The sequence below is a fragment of the Cnephaeus nilssonii genome (assembly GCF_951640355.1).
Source record: "Cnephaeus nilssonii genome assembly, chromosome: 12".
NCBI lineage: Eukaryota > Metazoa > Chordata > Mammalia > Chiroptera > Vespertilionidae > Cnephaeus > Cnephaeus nilssonii.
In genome coordinates, this window is record NC_137083.1 from 69,278,948 (window position 1) to 69,300,777 (window position 21,830).

The window sequence follows — 21,830 nt, forward strand, 5'->3', positions numbered from 1 at the left end:
CTGTACTTTGTGTATCTTCTTCAGGAAGTTTTCACAGCGCCATGGTGTTTACTGCATTCACAAAGAAGGCTGCAGACTTATCGAAGACTGCAAATCCTCCTATTAAGTTGTGACAGTGCAGAAATGGCCTAGACTTCTTTAAGGTAATTAAATAGTCAGCTGCACAATCATCTTTCAATAGAATATAACTTACTCTGGAACTTCCTTGCTACCAAGTTCTCTGGTGACATTAATGAGCCAAATAGGGATCAATGGCAATTACAGCAAATCAGTATGTGAAATATGCTTTGTTGAAGCTGTGTTTTTAAGTACCTCTGCTTTTGCCTCTCTGCTTTTCAATCTTCACTCATTGCTTTCTCCTTTTCATGCAACAGGCTTAACATGCAAATCACTCACCATGTGGTGTTGCTCATTCTTTTCACCTGCCCTAAACCTGCCTCAAGTCCCAATTCTCCATCCTCAAATCAATGGTTTTTACAAAATTTCCTTTTAAGTGCAGGAAGGTCATTTATTGAAAATTTAATGTAGGCAGATAATCTACTGAGAAATTAGCTTATGTTTTATTTCTAAGCTGTATTCATTAGAGAAAAAAAAAAAGTGGGGAGATTGTTCTATCTCCAAGAATGCAACAAAAAATTATTCCTAAAGACTGAATTCTGGCCCTACCCGGTTGGCTCAGTGGATAGAGCATCGGCTTGCAGACCAAAGCGTCCAGGGTTCAATTCCTGTCAAGGGCATGTACCTTGGTTGCAGGCTACTCCCCAGCCCAGGCCCTGTTCGGAGCAAATGCAGGAGGCAACCAATCGATGTGTTTCTCTCACATCGATGTTTCTCTGTCTTTCCCTCTCTCCTCCACTCCGTCTAAAAAGATCAATGAAAAAATATCCTCAGGTGATGATTAACAAACAAAAAAACAAAAAAAAAAAAGACTGAATTCTGCTTATACCAAGAAAAGAGAATTTACAGGCGAGGTTGAGCTGAAAACAATTTAGTAGCCCTTGGAGTCAAGGTTAGATCACGCATTGTACCACTTGGGCTACATAGTATTTTTCAACTTGCAGAAATAAAGGTTATTTTGACAGTCAAAACAGAGGGACCACGTTATAATTGTGTAACCACCACCAAACGTGTATGCAGTCACACAGACAAGCATGGGTTCTTTTGCCAAAACAAATAACCAATATTAAAAGTCCTACCATGTGTATGGCTACACGAAAAGGGTAGCTATTTGAGCTGAACTTAACTTGAATTAAACAAAGATGTGTGATATTGCATGAACGAATGTTTTAAAAAAATTTTACCTACTTCTTACAATAATATGCTCATAAATAACACAAAGTAGAAAAATGATCACATCACCTTAAGTCTTTGATGAAGTAACATAGGTAAAAAGTCATTTCCATTTTTTAAAAGCTGTGAATTTAAGTGCTCCATTCATTGTTTTCTTGAATCTAAAATTTTAGTTTTGTTTAAATTTAAAATGTATGTAATAATGGCATCATTCCTTTGAATGAAGAGAGGATATATAAATAAGGGTTAATGAGACAGAAGAAAAAAAATCAAACTTCACTCTGTCCAAAATCATATAAATCAGAAAAAAAATACCTAGAGCCACTCAGTCTGCTTTCAAAGTGAATGTCACATAGAGCCAAATAATATTGCCCCACAGGCATCATTTTTGTATAGAGTTTATGTAGATTCTGTTAAATTTGTGCAACTTTTATATCTGACTTTTGAGGGGCTCTCTTTCTCTCTCTTTTTACATATCTGACCTATTTCTACAGAATGGCTTTTGTACCGATTGTGTGCACAATGCAATGTAGGAGGTAGCAAATGAAATTCATGCCTCTAATTGTGAAGACAAGAGTTGCCTGCATGGAATAGCCAAAGATTTCTGCCAGATAACATATTATCAAATACTTTGCCGAATGTAGTTAGGAATTCACTGATTATAAACCCCAGCAAGACTTACTCCTGTAGCAGCTGAACTTGAAGATTGCCCTTATAAAACAATTAATGAAGAGAAGTTGGGTAGAGCACTTCAGCAAGTAAATTCTGGAGCACAGGGGAAGATTTAGATACAGGGTCTATACATTAGGGGTGGTATTCATACTATCCTAGTAGAAACACAGGATTTATGAGGATGAAATGCTGAAGGACGGGCACAATGAAACCTTAAACAAAAGGAAAAGGTTGAACTCAGTGCAACAGACAAAGGTAATTGTCTACGTCAGTGGTCAGCAAACCGCGGCTCGCGAGCCACATGCGGCTCTTTGGCCCCTTGAGTGTGGCTCTTCCATAAAATACCACGGCCTGGGTGAGTCTATTTTGAAGAAGTGGCGTTAGGAGAAGTTTAAGTTTAAAAAATTTGGCTCTCAAAGGAAATTTCAATCATTGTACTGTTGATATTTGGCTCTGTTGACTAATCAGTTTGCCGACCACTGGTCTACCTCATCTACCACCAACTGGCCATTTTAGTGTTGAATCCATTCACTTTAGATTTATGTGTTGATATTATAAACAAAACAACCCAAGATCTCTGCTAGATTTTGCTAAGGGTGAATAAGGAAGTAGAGAAACATCTCTATCTTTAATGTCTATCCTAATGCCAACTTTGAGATAATTTTCCAAAGCCCTCATCCTCTGTACTCACACATTTTCCTATCCTGTTATACCCACCTTGCTAATTCCTACGTAAGTATTTACTCTTATGATTAATTTCATCATAAGAAATAGTCTGTCCCTTGTGTCACTCCCCTCTGCCCCAGATTATAACATCCATCAAGTTCTAGTTTATATCTCCTTTTCTCTAGCATGTGTCAGAATCACCATCTGTCTATACTGAATTCTCAATTTTCTAAGCACCCATAGTATTTTCTTAAAACTCACAATTGTTAAATATGATAACTAAAGACAATTCTATTTGCTGCCTGTTTATACAATGAATTATGTCCTTGCCAAATTCAAATGTTGAAACCCGATGCTCTTTCCTGCAATGAGAGATAGGGCCTTTAAAAATGTAATTGGATTTAAATGAGGCTAAAAGGGTGGGGCCCTAATCCATAAGACCAGTGTCCTTATAAGAAGGCAAAGAGACATCAGGAATATGTGAGGATACAGCAAGAAAGTAGCTGTCTGCCACCGATGGAGAGAGGTATCAGGAGAAACCAAACCTGCAAACACCTTGCGCATGTTGAAAAAAGAAATTTCTGTTGGTCATGGTATTTTGCTGTGACAGCTCTGTAGAAGTAATATGCAGCCTATATTGACGGAACACTGGTCTTATCTCCCTCATTTGACTCTGATCCTCTGGAAGGAAGAAAGCAAAATTATCTAAATTTTTAAAAATCGGTTATAATACTTGAGATATTTTATTTGTTACAATAATGTTGGACGATTGAATGTTTGCATACATGAATGAGTTAATTTGAGATTCTTATTAAGGGAGGCATTCTTAGAGAGATTTAAACTACTCCTAGGATAGAAGCATGAAAATCACTTAAGATTCTCAGTGTAAAATAGGAAGAACAGATTGTAATGGGTATGATTCTGACTTGGGAGTCATAAGATACCGACTTTGAATCCCAGCCCCTCCAATTAATAACAGTAGGTTGGTCTTCTGTTATATCAATTTTAAAACTGGATAATAATAACACGTAATTTTCAGTATTACGGTGAAAAGAAATTGCTAAGCACTGATTCGAATTTCCGGTAATGTTTAATAAATGTTTGTCCTTTCGACAATTTTACATAGTATAATTAGAAGAAGAATGCATTAAGGAAAGAATAAACTTGAAAAGGGGGGTACATGTGTTATGAGAGGTCTGCCATTGGCTCCTCACAGTTTAGCCAGATTTGGTTCTGATTGGTTGTTTTCTATGCCAGTCAGCATCTCCAGGCCTATCTCTGGGCCTGATCAGAGAGGTGGGTCTGATTAGCAGCCCCCGAGGAGGCCCAGAGATAAATAGAGGCACAATGCTGGTGAAGCCCGGAGATAAAGAGAGAGGCAATGGCTGATCAACAGCTGCCACGGAGGCTGCGGATCAGACCCTGCCTCTCTTTCTGGGCTTCTCTCTGGGCCTGATCTGCAGCCCCCTTGGCAGTCAGTGCTGGGTCGCCACAGCAATCCAGCACTGACTGCAGGACTGACTTCTTGTGTTCGGTTGAGCCTTCAGTTGGTCTTTACGTATCCTGGGTTTTTATATCATAGGATGATGTTAAAGGTACATCTAGGAGAAAATACATTATTTCATGACTTTGTAAAAAAAAGTTATAATTACATCACCAGGTATGGCATTCCATCTGCTCAGGGTGCATATAACATCTCAGTAGTTTCCATTCATTACTGATATGGGTTGGCATAAAGAATTAGGTGCCATCCCTCAGTTGTAGGTAAACATAGAAATCACAGAATTCATACTCCCATTGAGACTGGTTTGTCCTTTCTAAATGAGTTGTTTGATATCTTACTTATAAAGAAGCTCCTGCCTGGAAAACATAAGACTTTAAAAGCTTCTTACTAGAATAATTTAGAAAAAACAAAAATAAAATCAATGTTCTCTCAGTACCTATGTAAATTTGCTCAATAGAGATATTTTAATTTATAAGAAAATTTCATTAAGGATTTAAAAACAGTATCGAGTAGAAGTTCCTTGGAAATGATAATGATAAAAATAGATGACGATGTAGTTTCTGTTGTATGAGTTTCCTGCTAGAATATACATGTATGCTAGTAAGCTTCAATAAAACTCAAGCAAAGGAGCATCACTTTAGGCTGATATGCTTTAGGCTGATATGCTTTTAAGAAGAATGATTAAGTTGACCAGGATATCAACTCAATGACTTCTTCATTCCTTCCAAAAATATGTATCTTAATATCATTCATTTGAATATATTTTATATACTTACCAAGCTAAAGAATATTGGACATCCCTCTCACAATCCAGGACTGCTGGCTCCCAACTGCTCACCTGCCTGCCTTCCTGATTGCCCCTAACCACTTCTTCCTGCCAGCCTGATCACCCCCTAACCACTCCCCTGCCAGCCTGATTGATGCTTAACTGCTCCCCTGCCAGCCTGTTTGCCCCTAACTGCCCTCCCTTGCAGGCCTAGTCAACTCTAACTGCCCTCTCCTGCAGGCCTGGTCACCCCTAACTGCCCTCCCCTGCAGGCCTGTTCCCCGCAACTGCCCTTCCCTGCAGGCCCAGTCACCCCCAACTTCCCTCCTCTGTTGGCCTGGTCACACCTAACTGCCCTCCCCTTCAGGCTTGATTGCCCCCAACTGCCCTCCCTTGCAGGCCTGGTCCCTCCCAACTCCCATTCCCTGGTTGCCTGATCGCCCAAAACTGCCCTCCCTTGCAGGCCTGGTCCCTCCCAACTGCCCTTCCCTATTGGCCATCTTGTGTTGTCCATCTTGTGTCCACATGGGGGCAGGATCTTTGACCACATGGGGGCAGCCATCTTGTGTGTTGGAGTGATGGTCAATCTGCATATTACTCTTTTATTAGATAGGATTAGATAGGATAGAGGCCTGGTGCATGGATGGGGGCCAGCTGGTTTTTCCCTGAAAGGTGTCCCAGATCAGGGTGGGGGTTCCCTTAAGGCATGCGGCAGCCTGGGTGAGTGGCCTGTGGTGGTTTGCAGGCCGGCCACGCCCCCCGGTGACCCAAGTGGAGATTCTGGTATCTGGGATTTATTTATCTTCTACAATTGAAACTTTGTAGCCTGGAGCAAAGCCAAGCCTCCTGCTCACTCCATTTCTGTTGGGATTTATTTATCTTCTATAATTGAAACTTTGTAGCCTTAAGCTGAGGCCAAGGCAGGCCAGGGCAGGTGGAAAGCTTGGCTTCCTCCATTGCCAGGGGCAACCCTAGACTCCTGCTCTCTCCAGCTGTGTGGTTGCCGCCATTTATGTTGGGATTTATTTATCTTCTATAATTGAAACTTTGTAGCCTTAAGGAGAGGCCTGGGCCGGCCAGTGTGTGCGGAAAGCTTGGCTTCCTCCATTGCCAGGGAAACCCAAGCCTCCATCCTGCTTGCTCCTTGGCCGCAGCCATCTTGGTTGGGGTTAATTTACATACTCAATCCTGATTGGCTTGTGGGCATGGCTTGTGGTTGTGGCTTGTGGTATAGTAGAAAGGTGGTTAATTTGAATATTATTCTTTTATTAGATAGGATAATGCCTATATCTTATATAAAATGTTTGTTATGAGTTTTCTTTAGAGAATTTTTAATTAAAGTTATTAAAGTAAAATAAAATATCCCTTAAAGCTATTTGCCTATATCAAGTCTCCTTAGTGACATGACTCTTTTTATGTGTGCACATGCATTTATGAAATGAACAGCTTATGTAAAGGGCCAAAAGATTATCTAAAGTAAACCTCAGTGAATGGGGAATGGCTAAACTTTATTTTTCCCTTAGATTTGAGGCAGAAGCCCCTTCCAAAGTAACCGATACAATTTAAATTTTTAATTTGAACATTTTTATTAATTGTTTTTAAAAGAACAATTATAAACAAATTATTTTCAAATAAATAACATTTTATCATGAAAACACTATATTAATAACTATATTTCCTATAGAGTGGCATTTTTTGAATTTTTGCAAATCTAATGACTGGCTTAATAGAAGAGAGCTGGGTTCTGTATTCAATCTATTCAGATAAGTTCTTTTGGTTGAAATATATGAAAACAATTGTGCCTCATAAAGATATACATTTGGAAAAGGGTGGTGCATTATAATAGCATTTTCAGATAACTATGGATATTATTCTCTGAGACTATACCAAATCTTAAGTGGCAATTTCTAAAAAAGTAGTTGCAAGGCAGAATCTGAAACCATATCAAGGAACTTTTCATATTCTCTCACATTTAAATCCATTTCTTTATCTTGCACTTTGAATGGACCTTTTAGCCATGCATAATTTTATAACATCCTGCATTGGGCATTTGCAAAATATCGGTTCCCTGAGTTATACTCATTTTTCAAATGTTGACACATTTCATTATAAAATGCATATATATAAAAACCACATTTCCAACATCACCACCAACCTTATCATAAAACTCTCTAAGTATTAGGGAACTATAAAACTCACCATAGTGGTTATGACAGGCTCACGTCATTCATTTTTGAGGAAATGTCTGCAAAATATCCATATCCAAATAACCATAGTTGGCATGTCATTGTGCCTTTAAATTAATGGCACTGCATGAAAAAAAAGTGGCTACAAGAATATTTGTCATTTTGTCACACAAAATATTTAAATATCAAAAAGCTCAAACCTGTCTTACGCCCTAGGCCATTTATTCAACGGCCTACTAGATATCTATTAAGCATCTTAATTGATTATTGGTCATATTTCTTCCATTTCCCCCCAAGCTGTTCCTGTTTCATTTTATATTTCACAAACAATCATTCAAGTCAAATCACACAATGAAGCTAACTGCCTACCAGGTGCATTTTTAGCTGAACTTTGAAATAAATCATATGAAGTCCACAACCCTGAACCCAATTACCTGACCTCCAAACAAGAGCCAATACATAAAACCATTAAATCACTGCAATTTTACTACCAGCTTCTTCACAGAGTATCTTGTTTGTTGCCAACATTGCTGAAGGCTTAGAGAGAAACTGTGTGATCATAACCTTGGATTTTGTTTGTATGTGTCTGTGCATTATCCTGTTTTTTTATGTGATCCAATTTAAAATGAATAAATTTTTAACACATATATATGATATATATGACCTATACTATGACTATACATTATAAAACAATATAATATCTAAACTATAATAGGAAATATAAAATAAATTTTATATAATATATAATACCTAATACATAACAATGTTTTTAAAAATTGTATGGCTTTACTACAGTAATAAAATACTTTGCATATTTAATGTAGATAATTCTACAAGAATTTTAGAAGAAATACAATTTGATTAGTCATTATACCTCAAAAAAGGAAGTAAATTCCAGTGGAAAAGATTAAAATTCATTTACATTCCAATAACTACATTTAAATAACTTTACAACAACATTTAATAGGAATATATACCAGTTTCAGATTTTCCTTTGAACTAATTTTTGTGTTGTTGCCATTTATAAGTGATTTAACATTTGCATACACATACTAGACCTGGGTATATATTGCTTAAAATAGTATTTGTCAAAATAGAACTATGACTGAAACCACAATAGGTTGAGGCAATATATTTTATTTTCAGTACATGTTAAAAGATGTTCAGTTACAGGTGATCATGTAAATAGAAACCTGTTTCTAAGGTGAAATTTTCTAAGGAGTTAAGGTAGAAATAATATGGATATGTTATAAGCATTCTGAAACCCAACACACCGATTAAACATTCACAAGGATGCTTCTAAATTTGCTAATGAAATAGTCATCATACTCAAATAATCACTATCAACTTTTCCACCTTTATTATCTGTTCTTGTCGGCTTCATAAAATTTACAAAATTAAATGCAAAATGTCTCCATTAGTGCACTATGAAGTTGTAAATTTAGAAACAAATCAGAGAATATGAAAGTTCAGATCCTCTTAGTAACATTAACTTGTCCAACATTGATTATATATAATTCCTGAATTGCTGGTTAGTGTTCTAAATGTATACTTTATTATAAGACACAGGAAATATAAGGATATTAATGCAGTTATAAAAACTTGAACTTTTCATTTTATTGAGTTATGAAGGTTAAAATCTGCAATCCTAACATTGTATTAGCATGGGGTCCTGCAATTTAATAAAATAAACTGGTTGAGAAAATGAACTATGCTCACTCAATAAAAATGGTGCCTGTTTTCTTGAATGAAACACTGACAGCCCCTGCATTTAAAGGCAACAGATGAAAACTTTAATAACCTAATAGTTTTTTATAAGCACTAATAAAGTTCTTATTCACCAAAATTCTTATCCATTAAGTAATGTTGACAAATTCATATGCTATAGAACATATAAATATCAAATAATAATTAAACTACTGCCCATTGCATTTGTAAAGAAACTGATGAAGCACTAGATGGAAGAAATAATAAATATTATTTCATTGTTTTTATGATATCTGCAATGGACTACAGTTGAAAAGGAGTAAAAGATAGGAAAACAATGACAAATTATCAATAATAGTAAAATTAAAGCCTCAAGGGGGGCAGAGTCATTGTACAATTTATTCGGCGACACATAAAAGTATCTAAAAAAGTATCTGGGCTTTAATAGCTACTCAAAACATTTAGTGAATAAATTCACTTCCCTGGTGTTGCCAATAATATAGAAGTTTAAAGGCTTTTCTTTATTGCTCATGAAGTGACCTGAGAAAGGTTTAGCAGCAGGGCAAATCTGAATAACTAGAAGAGTGACTATGGAAGGAAGGAAGAAAGGAAGGAAGGAAGGAAGGAAGGAAGGAAGGAAGGAAGGAAGGAAAAGGAAGGAAGGAAGGAAGGAAGGAAGGAAGGAAGGAAGGAAGGAAGGAAGGAAAAGAGAAAGAAAGAAAGAAAGAAAGAAAGAAAGAAAGAAAGAAAGAAAGAAAGAAAGAAAGAAAGAAAGAAAGAAAGAAAGAAAGAAAGAAAGAAAGAAAGAAAGAAAGAAAGAAAGAAAGAAAGAAAGAAAGAAAGAAAGAAAAGAGAGATGGAGGGAGGGAGGGAGGGAGGGAAGGAGGGAGGGAGGGAGGGAGGGATGGAGGAAGGAAGGAAGGGAGGGAGGAAGGAAGGAAGGAAGGAAGGAAGGAAGGAAGGAAGGAAGGAAGAAAGAAAGAAAGAAAGAAAGAAAGAAAGAAAGAAAGAAAGAAAGAAAGAAAAGAGAGATGGAGGGAGAGAGGGAGGGAGGAAGGAAGGAAGGGAGGGAGGAGAAAAAGAAAGAAAAGAAAGGAAGGAAGGAAGGAAGGAAGGAAGGAAGGAAGGAAGGAAGAAAGAAAGAAAGAAAGAAAGAAAGAAAGAAAGAAAGAAAGAAAGAAAGAAAGAAAGAAAGAAAGAAAGAAAGAAAGGAAGAAAGAAAGGAAGAAAGAAAGAAAAAGAGAAAGATAAAGATAAGAAGACATAACCTTTTTATCAAGGTACATATTATCTTTGTCAAGGCACATTGCCCATATTGTTTGGTTCTAAATTGAGAGCTTTTTCCATCTTTTAATACCTTTGAGCAACAAAATAATCATGAGAGGCATTAAATCAGTCAAATGGTCAGGAATGGCTTCTTAAAGTTCTGCCAGAGAAAAAATTCCAAGGTAAGTCAGTGGCCCCAGAAGCTGTGCTTCTATTGGGGACCACATGAGACTTGGTTGGAAAGTTTGTAAGGAGGACATTCTGAGAAAAGGGAAGTGTGTAGAAAGCTGCCTACCCTGTTTATCAGAATTCTGACTTAGGGGAGAGCCGAAGGCAGTGGCTCTAATATTCCTTGACCTTTCCAAACAAGTCTGTGCACGTGCAGACCCCCGGGTATTTACTGGAATCCTTCTGCTTAATATTTGTGTGTCCTTGCTTAAAGGACACTATAAACACATGTGCTCTCCCAATATTACTTACCCTACTGATTGTATCTAAAAGATAAACTTTATCTCAAACTACTGCTACCATAAAAGCTTAATGAGGCAGGTGATCCAGGCTGCCTGGTTCCTTTAGCCAGGCAGTCCCTTAGACCTCTCTTTCACAGCAAATGTTGTGTTGGAGTAATCCATTCATCTGTCGCTCCGGATCTGCTGGTCAGCCCCTGCATGATTCTGTAAGCCTTCCTAGGGAGGTGTCTTATTTTGTTTGGACAGCTATAACAAAATAACATAGACTGGGTGGCTTATACAAACAAACATTTATTTATCACAGTTCTAAGCTCAAGACACAGGAACATTTGGAGTCTGGAGAGCCTATTTTCTGGTTCACAGATAGCACCTCCTAACTGTAGACTCACAATGTGGAGAAATGAACTAGCTCTCTGCAATGTGGAGAAATGAACTAGCTCTCTGCTCTTTTTTATAAGAGCACTAAGACCCCACCTCCTAATACCATCACCTTGGGAGTTAGGATTTCAACATGGTAATGGGGGGCAGGGGGGAGGACACAAACATTCAGTCCATAGGAGGTGGAAAACTGTGGCCAGACTCATCTGTAACAATAACCTCATTCTGTTAAATGATGGTTTGGGACATTTAAGAGAAATCTTCGCCATATGTGAAATCAAGAAGGCAGAATTAGAGTGTTCAATTATCCTCTATTCATCTTCATCTAGAAAATGTACCTTTTAGTGTAAAGCATGAGAACTTCCTTCTTGAGCTTACTCAGACCCTCAATACAGTTGCCACTGAATTAAGTGTGTATATCCACATGAGCTGAAGGCCCAGGTTAGGTGTTAAAGAGTAGGGTGAGAATGAGGCCTCTTTTTATCATAATTGTATACACACAGCCCCAAATCTGTTCGGACTACTTGAGTATTTAAAGGATGGAGACCTTGTTTATGGGAGTAATAACTATCTATGGGGGGGGGTTGGGTTGAAAAGTCATCAAAACAACAGATCGTATGGATCAATGAAAGTAAGTTAACATGTTTTAACTTAAACCCTGTTAGAAACAACTTATTCAGAACAGTGTGAAAATTTGGGCTTACCTATTACGGTAAAGGTCACTCATACACTATGCACAGTACAATATACAGATGATGTGTCATAGAATTCAACACCTTAAACTTATATAATTTTATTAACCAATGTCACCCCCAAAAATTCAATACAAAATTAAAACATAGCTATTGGACACTGGAGGCCAGCATACATATTTCATCCATATTTTGCTTTAAGTTCCTCCATTGGATTTTAAACCTTTACAAGAAAAAAACAACAACAATGTGGGAAGCAATTTCTCATTTCTTGCTTCTTTTCAGAGGGGAGCACAAAATAGTACTTAGTAAGTACTACAAAAATGACCATTATTATTAATGTCTGTTTATGTTAGGCAGGGGAATATCTAAAAGAAGATTCTCTTACATTTTTATTAAGAGAGTGTGCTAGACTATGTATTAGAGAGACAAGGCAATAGTTTAACAAGAACAGTATAGAATAATTTAAAGAAAGTGAGAATAGAAGAAGAGCGAGAAGAGCAAAAACAATTAAAGAAACTACTTTTTTTCATAAACATTTTTTTTCATATTTGTAAGAGTTAAAATTTTACAGTTTATTCTTATTGTCTTTTTTTAAAATCCTCACCTGAGGATATATTTTTACTGATTTTAGAGGTGGGGGGGGAACATTGATGTGAGAGAGAACATTGATTGGGTGCCTCTGGTATGCGCCAGACCAAACCCACAACCTGGATATGTGCCCTGACTGGGACTTGAACCCATGAGTTTTCAGCGTATGGGAGGATACTCCAACCAACTGAGTCACACCAGCCAGGGCTGTCTTTTCATTTTTATTAAATATGACATGGGGCACCATAATAATCTGTTTTAGGCTTATAGATTTAAAAGACCCTAACCTCATTCTTATCAAGATGAGCATTTATAACTAATATTTCAAAGTAAAAATGAATAGAAATAATTAATAATTCAAATTTTATTTTCCTCCAAGAAAAAAGTTTTTCTTCCCTAGTTCATAAATCTCAGCTATTGGTTTTTCCTTTGAGCTGAGTTAGAATAAAACATTTTGAGAGACAAAATCAAGAAAGAGAAAAGGTAACCTAAAGAATAGGGTAAAATATTTACAAATCTTATATATATTTTATTGATTTTTTACAGAGAAGAAATGAGATGGACAGAGAGAAACAATGATGAGAGAGAAACATAGATCAGCTGGCTTCTGCACACCTCCTATTGGGGATGTGCCTGCCACCAAGGTACATGCCCTTGACCGGAATCGAACCTGGGACCTTTCAGTCCACAGGCCGACACTCTATCCACTGAGCCAAACCGATTAGAGCTGGGAGTTTTTTAAAGGGTAAAGAGTTTCAGTTTGGGAGATAGAAAAGTTCTGGAGATTGGTTGTACAACAATACTGTATAAATGTATTTATTAATACTGAACTATACACTTAAACTTGGTCAAGATGGTAAATTTAATGTTGTATGTATTTTACCACAACTAAAAATAATACAGACTTTAGTAAAAAAAAAAAAAAAAAAGAATTGAGCAGTCTCAATTCCAGTACTTCATGGTAGAGAATCAGACCACCAGGTAGAATACAGATGCCCTATTACACTGACCTGACATAGGGCAAAAGAGACTAATCAATCACTCATTCTTTAAATTTTAGTACTTTTTATCCAACCAGTCCTCCTAAATTTTATACATCTAAACTATATTAAGTTCCCAAAGGAATTCTCTCATAAATATCTGCATAAATGATTATGCATTGTGTGGTTTTATTTTAAAATAAGTGAAAGTTCTGCTCATATCTCTTTTAATCTTTGATCTATTCAGAGTCGAGATCAATTCAATGTTTCTTTCCCTGTGCGGTCTTCTCTCTTTGACTGTGCTGACCGCTCTTTCCTCTGGGCTGCCATTATGTCTTGCAAAGAACTCATTTATTCCATTTACTGCCCAATTAGATTCATTCTAGCTGTGAGCTCCTTTAGGGTAAGAATGCTTCAACTTCATCTCTGTGTCCCGGGAACTCAGCAGAGAACCAGGCAAGAAACAGAAGTTCAGTGTGTATTAATAGGCTGATGTTCAGGCCACTTCTTATAAAACTGTCTTATGAAATAACTGCAAAATAAGTTCCTCTTAGAAATCAAACTATGAGAGGAAAGGAACCCACTTGCTCCTCCTTTCTACTAAATAATAGAGTATTTTGCCAAGTAATATTTTTTTTTTGTACTTTAATGCTAAGAAGGTAAATGCCAAACATTTGTCCTAAATAAAAGTTTACCCCCAATGTTAGTAATCTAGAATGAGTAACCTGGTATTATTCCACCAGTCCCCAATCCTGTCTTATTTTGTGTCTGTGTTATTTTAACATTATCTTGTTATAAACAGCCCCAAGTCTGTTTTGGAAGGAAGTGAAATATGATTAAAATATGTAAATATGCAATATGAGGCTAAATATGAAGGTGCTGTTTTAAAGCTGTTCTCTTTAGTTTCCTTTCTTTAGTCTATGAATAATCTTCCCTGCATTTCAGTAGAAGTGTCAACATAGGCAGTTAGAGTTATTAGTCTAAAGAAGAAAGCAAAAGGGAATGAAACCATTTTCATAAACTGGGAAGCTGGAACAAGTAACAGTCCCATTACACACTCTGGGGGGCAGAGGGGGGCTGTCACTGGTCCTGGAAAAGGGGACAGGGATCCTCCTTAGAAATGCTAAAGGCCCAGTACCAGAGGTCGGGGAGGAAATTCCTCTGCTGGGCACATGCACAGTGAGAACTGGATGATGTAATGAAACTTTTGGACATGCGCAATGGGGGTCAGGGTGACAAAACAGAGGGACAGGGCCTAGTGTGAGAAAGTAATTGGTTTGGAGAGAGACCATGAAACCCCAATAGGACTTACCGGGAGGAGGGCCCAGTCCAAGACCTCAGCAAATTAGAAAATCAGGTTGCATACTTTCAATGGTGCTTTGTCCTTTACCTAAACCAGTGATGGCGAACCTATGACACGCGTGTCAGCACTGACACGCGTAGCCATTTCTGATGACACACGGCCGCATGCCGAGGATGAAACATTTGCTGCTCCTGAGGATGAAACATTTGTGACTAGAGTCTTGGAGTTAGTGTTTTCCTCAAAGTGACACACTACCCGAGTTATGCTCAGTTTTTTGGCGAAGTTTGACACACCAAGCTCAAAAGGTTGCCCATCACTGACCTAAACCAAGAAGATATATGTAAGGGTTCACCAAAACCTTGTGGCAGTGCTTCTACAGCCTGCCTGCCCTCTAGGTCCCACAGGGAGTATTAAGTCCCCTTAATTCACAAATAAAATCTTACCATCACGTTTAAACTTCTCCATGTGTGTGCGTTTGGAATTCTTTCCTCATGTCCCAGCAAAAGTACCTATTGGGCAACAGATTCCTAAACAGCTGTGCACTCATTACTGCAATATCGGTTCTTACATACTTTATCTTGTCTAGTTCAGTTCTGAGTAGGCGGTATAGTCTGTTCTTCATAATTTGCTTTATAATGTATATCTACTTGTGTGTCATATTAGTTATTCTATTTTTCCTTAAATTGTAACTAAATTAAGCTATTTTTCAAATAAGACAGTCTAGTCAAGAACCTTTCTATGTTAGATATGCATACTTTAGGTAGTATCTATAATAATCTATAATAATAAAAGCATAATATGCTAATTAGACCAGACCGCCAAACGACCTTCTGGACATCCTTGTGGGCGACCTTCCGGATGAAACCAGGGTTGTGAGGGCCAAGGCAAGCCGCCATGGCTGCGAGGGCCGAGCCTCTTGCACGAATTTCGTGCGTCGGGCCTCTAGTAGTTAAGATAATAGAAAATATTATTTCCTTCATAGGAATCTTAAACTGCAGGATTTAGGAGACCTGGTTCTACATTTAGCTTTAGCATTAACTGTGAATCCCTGCAAAAGGCATTTGACTACTTAGGACTATATTACCTCAAAATGTCTTCCCATCTTTAAAATCTTATGGATTAGTGATGTGTAGAATGATAGTTGAGACTAACCCTTGCATGACTAATAAATATAAGTATTGATTTGCATGTGTACATATACATATTTACACATAGCTCTCTATAAAAATAAACTATCCTAAATATAACATTGAAATAATTCTACACTCAGATTTGTATAAAGTAAAAAATTCAAACCTTAGAACTCAGGATTATACTTGTGTTTGCTAGAAATCCCTTAATTATATTATCAACATTATATCCCTTATGGTTTAAAATAACATAACTGTAAATATAACTTCCAAATCATCACACAATTGCTCATTCTGGGATCCAATGTAAACTTTAGTCTGGTCCAACTTATCTATGTCTGAGGATTTCCTATGCCCCAGTAATTAAAGCCATTTCCCCCCTCAGATTAATTTCATTGTTGAACTACATAAGTTCATTTCTCCTCTCAATGTTATTTGCTCCCATGAAAACATACTCTACCCTTCTGTGAAAAACCAAATTCTTTGTGTCCCACAAAGCATAACTTCAATGGTCCATTTCTTCTGTGGAAAATTGTCTGACTATCTAGTACCCAAATAGCTTAAAATGATCCATACCTTTTCTACAATTTTTATAGTGCCACGGAGTTCATACCTAAGTTAACATCAACTCTGGAATAGACTATCTAGTTTACCCAGAATCATGAATTCTCCTCCTTAGCACACATTTAGACTATATTTCCCAGCCCCTTTGCATTTGAGTGACCATATGACTAGTTCTGGCCAATAGTATGTCAGCAAACATGATGCTCAACACTTTGAGGCCTGACCTTTAAACCTATTTAAATCCTTCATGCAATCTCATTTACATTTTTCTTTTTTTTTTTACTGGTCACATGTAGAGAATTCAACAAGGGCTACAATATTCTAGGAGATGGCAGAGGTCTTAGGTACTCAAAATAACTGTATGGAATAAACTCCAGCCTCTGTCCCAATATGATACCATATCACTTTATACGGTATCCGTATTTTTCTTGGGTCATTTTTTTATTACTTCCTTCATTGATCATAAAATACTGTGAATATATCTCAATGATTTTTTTTAATTCTTTATATGTTCAACTACATTTTAAATAACATTTATTCAACATGAATGTATTTTTAATAGAAAATGCATGTTGTCTTTTAACTTGTCATGTTATCATTGAATTATATGCATTCCATTACTCATAATATATTGTAAATAGTTCATAATTTTACATACTTACATGCTATTCATTATCATGTTAATTATATATCCACATAATTTTAAAAAGTAAAATGAAAAACTAACACTTGCTTTAATATTAATTATAAAAGATAATGAAATGTCCAGATCCCCTTCTTCTGATTGTTGTTCCAAGTAGGTGTTGTAATAAGTAATATAAAGCCAGAAATTGAAAAAGAAAACTCTCTAGGAATCCACAAACACACTCTCAAGTCATTGAAATACTGTATGAATGAGTTCACAAAATGTTTATCAGTGGTGTTAGAAATAAAAATTATTTACCTCAGAAGTCTGTCTTTGTTACAGTACCCTGTAAATGTGTTCAATATTTGATTCTCTGCTTTGAAGGAGAAAATGAATATTAATTGAATGTCTATTTTGTGCCCGGTGCTTTATAAAAATCATTGTACTTACCTCTCATATCAACTCTGGAAGGTATTTGCTTTTACTCCCTTTTTAGAGGCAAAATACCTTCATGAAGAACTAAACTCATAAACTGCAACTCAGAAATTGTGACTGCAGCAGACACCTGCCTTATTCTTTCATACTTTTTCTCTATAACAAAGAATTCTCCCTGGCATCTCTCAGCTATGTATTTTTCATGACACGTGTTTGAATTACTACACTTCTCTATTCTAAATATCAATACATAGGTCAAATTTATTACTTCTTTTTTAAATAAGTTTTTATCGATTTTAGAGAGAGAGGAAGGAAGAGGGGGAGATAGAAACATCAATGAGAGAGAAACATCAACATCAATCAGCTGTCTCCTGCAAGGCCCCTACAGGGGATCAAGCCTGCAATCCGGGCATGTGCCCTGACCAGGAATTGATTCAGTGACCTCCTGGTGTATAGGACGACTCCAAATCAACTGTGCCACACCGGGTGGGCATCAAAGTCATTATTATTTAATGGGTTACCACATTATGCTAGACATAATAAAAATTTAAAAACCACATAAGAGATTGCCTTTTATCAAAGAAGTCACATTGAAAGATGGCCAATTTCATTGCTATGATTTTTTCTATTCCACTTTTATTCCCTCCTCCCTGTAAATCCTAGTTTTTAATCTCCTGTTATCAGATTATATTGCTCATTACCTTCACTTAGCAGTCATTTCATGACCTTTCAATTAAATTCTCCATGTTTCTTAACTTTTGTAGCTCCTAACTTTGTCCAATATGACTTTGATTTAGTTATTGACAATTTCAATATATACATATATGATCCTACCTGAAATTTGGCCTTTTGATTGCTTGCTCTTCTTTCCTCTAAGCATCTTGTTTCCATATTATGTCAGCCAATCAACTCCCTGGTCATTTCTAAACCTATTAATTAAGAGCAGTACCCATACTTTCATAATCTTTGTTTTATGGATCCAGTTCTCTGACCATTAATCATTCCCTGTCTTTCCAGGTTATTTAATCAAGTATCTCAAGTCTAACAATCATTTGATCCCACTCAGACCTTCAGTCAATTAAACTACACACATCCCTCAATTTCCTTTACTAGGCATAATTGCAATCCTGCTTAAATCTAACTCACTGCCTCTTGGACATCTACCTGTATGCAGCTAAATAGGCATGCAGAAACACACAGCTCTCAATGCTCTCAGTTTAAATTCTACTTGACAAATTGTTGAAGGACCCCTAAATGTTGCTCACATAGTATATTTCATTGGTCCATGTACTTTTCACTATCCTCGAGGACTATTCCATATGTTCTCCTTTCTTCTTAAATTTCCAACCCTCCATCCCCAAACTCCACTCCCACTTGATGACTTTGCTCCTTCTCTAAAGAGAATATTAAAGCAACTAGAAAGAATCTCCAGAAATTATCATAGCCACATACAGTATATTCTCTCTCTCCCATTCATTCTGGAGATAAATGATATTTAGTCCTCTCTAAAACCTTCCCTTGTGCACTAAATACAATTTACTATCACATACCCAAGAACCACATAATGGAATTTACTCCCCTTTCTCTGGATACTTATTTTTTTCTTATGTACTAAAGATGATCACCATCAGCAAAAGTGCTGTTTTTCTCCCATCTTAAATCACAATTTACCTCCAAATTGCTAAATCCAATGGTCACTCTTTAGCTCTTATCAGATTTGACTTATTAACACAAAGTGTATTGCCCTGGATATATTTTCTTCACTTGGCCTCCATAACACCATACTCTTGGTTCTCTCCTAATAACATTGTTGTTAATCTCAATCTCCTTTGTTGGTTTCTCCTCCTCTTCCAGATCTCTCAAGTTCCCTAAATCTCAGTCCTTTGTCCTCTCCTTTTCTCTGCCCACATCTAGAACAGTTATCTTATAACTATTAATAACATCAATATGCCTCTCTCACTCAGATTCAGATTTCTTGTTCAGACATGTCTTCTGAACTTCAAACTCATATATACAACTGTCTACCTCATATATACAACTCATATATAAACTGTCTTCCTCATAGATCCATGCAAATGTCAAATAGATATCTCCAAATCCACATGTCCAAAACTGAACTTCTCATTCTCCCTGTCCCTACATACCCATTCAATGGAAAGTCTTTTTTTTTTTTTTTCTCATTTAAATGGATGGTTTATCCTTCCATTTGCTCAGATGAAAATACTGGCTTCATTCCATTTTTTTTCCCTTCTCTCACATCCACATTCAATTTGTTGGAAATCCTGTTGTTATATCTTAAAATATATCCAGAAGCCAATCACTTCTCAAAATTTCCATTTCTACCACCTTATACCAACCCACCATTATTACTCTGATAATTATTGTAATCACATTTTTACTGGTTTTCCTGTTTCCATGTATGTGCAAACTATTTCAGCACAGCAGAGTGATCCTTGTAAAATCTAAATCTGATCAAGTCTTTCCTTTGCTGCAAATTCCCTGCTAGTTCCTCTTCTCAGAGAAAATCTCAAGACATTACAAGCACCAACAAGGTACTATGATCTTGTACTATGACTACAAGATCAGGCTTCACTTCTTTTCTGATCTAATGATACCCCATTCATTCACCTCCAGCCATTCAACCTCCTTATTATTGAGTGAACTCATCAGGTATACTTATGCTTTAAAGGCTTGCACTAGTATATCTCCTTCTTGGAATGCTGTCCTCCAGATATCTGCTTGTGCATTCTCTTAAACTACATCAAGTCTTTGCTCAGTTGCTACCATCTCAATGAGGCAAAATCTGACCACCTAATTTAAAAGTGCAACCTGACCCACTTTCCCTTCCCTCTGCTTTATGTTTTCAACAGCACTTAGAACTTTCTGCTATTTAAATAATTTTGTGTGTGTGCCACAAATGTAACCCTAGTACCTAGAAGAGTGCTGGGCATATGATAGATGCTCAGTAAATGTATAAAAAATAAATGTGCAAAACAATGAAGTATAAACTTCATCAAAACAATAAAATAAAATTAAAAAACATTTTCTTTAATAATTGAAATATGATGATGACCTACAGTTAAAGAATAATTCTATATATAGAATAATAGACTCTCAAAATTGTGAAGAACCTTAAAGTTATATAATCTAATCATACATTTAATGTTTATATTTTTTCTAGGTTTTCCCATATTAACTTTCTAGTCTACTCTTTTTTTTTTTTTAATAGTTTATTGATTTTTAGAGAGACAGGAAGGGAGAAGAGAGAAACAATGATGTGAGAGCATAACATCAATCTGTTGCCTCCTTCATACACACACCCCCTCCACACACACCCTCCCACACACACACCAGGGATTGAGCCTGCAGCCAGGGCATGTGCCCCAACCAGGAATTGAACCAGAAACATTTTGGTGCACTGAGTGATGCCCAATCAACTAGGCACACTGGCCAGGGCTAGTATATTCTTGAATAGAGCAGTAATAAGGGACTTTTTATATGGTTTGCAATGGAAAAATTTTAAGTCAACAATAGTTAATGTTGTCTAAGATTACAAAGCAATTAAAGAAAATAGTAATGTTAGAATCAGAAGCCAGGTCTGTTGCCTACAAGAATAGTGCCTGGATCATACCAAACTCTGTATAGAAAACTTTTAATGCATATGTCTACTGAATAAACCAAATAAGTACTTCGATAGTTGACAATTAAAACAATATTTATACAATAAAAGTCAATTTAAAAACATTATCAAGTATATATGTAGAATATGGAAAACATTCCTTGAATTTATTTTATTGAAAAATATTTTGTAAAATAAGTATTTACTTTATAAAATAAAAATATTTTATTTTTAAAAATTGAAATTATTTGGTAAGTATTCCAATTATAAAGCATTTAGGTTGATAAAACAATATCATAAGAGCTACCAGGCCTACAGAAAGAGAATTCACAAAAAGTGTGAGGTACAGAATTCCAACAGGAACTTTACAATACCATTATACTATTTGCTAAGAAATCCACTTTGAAATTAGGAAGATGAAGACAAGAATGAAAGCAAGAAAATACCTAATTAAGATGAAAAAGCCCTTAAAAGTTTTCTTCTCAAAATAATTTCAGGCAAAGACCGACTTTTAAAAAAGTTACTGTACTATCTACTCCTGGATGAGTAGAAAGACTTTTAAAGGAAACAAGACCTAAACACTATGTTTGAGTTCTGAAAGTCTTTCATATTTTAATTGTGTTTTGGACTTCTCCTCAGTGTAGCACACTATGATATAAATAGATAGAAAATTAATAAAATTATAGGAGACAATGAAATAGTCGTAATTAAAATGCCTACAGACAACACTATGTTCCTGCTTTTTTTTTTAATGCCTAAATATTGTATTCTTTAGGCTAACATGCCACACTATTTCACCCATTTTAATACTCATGTGATATAGATTTAAGAATCTTTATTTCTTCTTCTAAACTTAGTCAGGTTTTCCTATGTTCCTTTAAATAACTCTCCATTGCAACAGGAAACCAAAATAAAAATGACTTAGAATGTTAAACAAATATATTATCTCAAGAACCTAGCTTTTTCTACCCATATACTATAGCAAA

The 21,830-nt window shown here is 36.2% G+C and overlaps 1 protein-coding gene across 1 annotated transcript in view; it reads right to left on the reverse strand.

The window, feature by feature from the left end:
* KCND2 (potassium voltage-gated channel subfamily D member 2) overlaps nt 1-21,830 on the reverse strand; it is a gene marked incomplete at both ends in the record, with an annotated part of 537,232 nt that overhangs the window by 439,513 nt on the left and 75,889 nt on the right. The window lies entirely within an intron of this gene.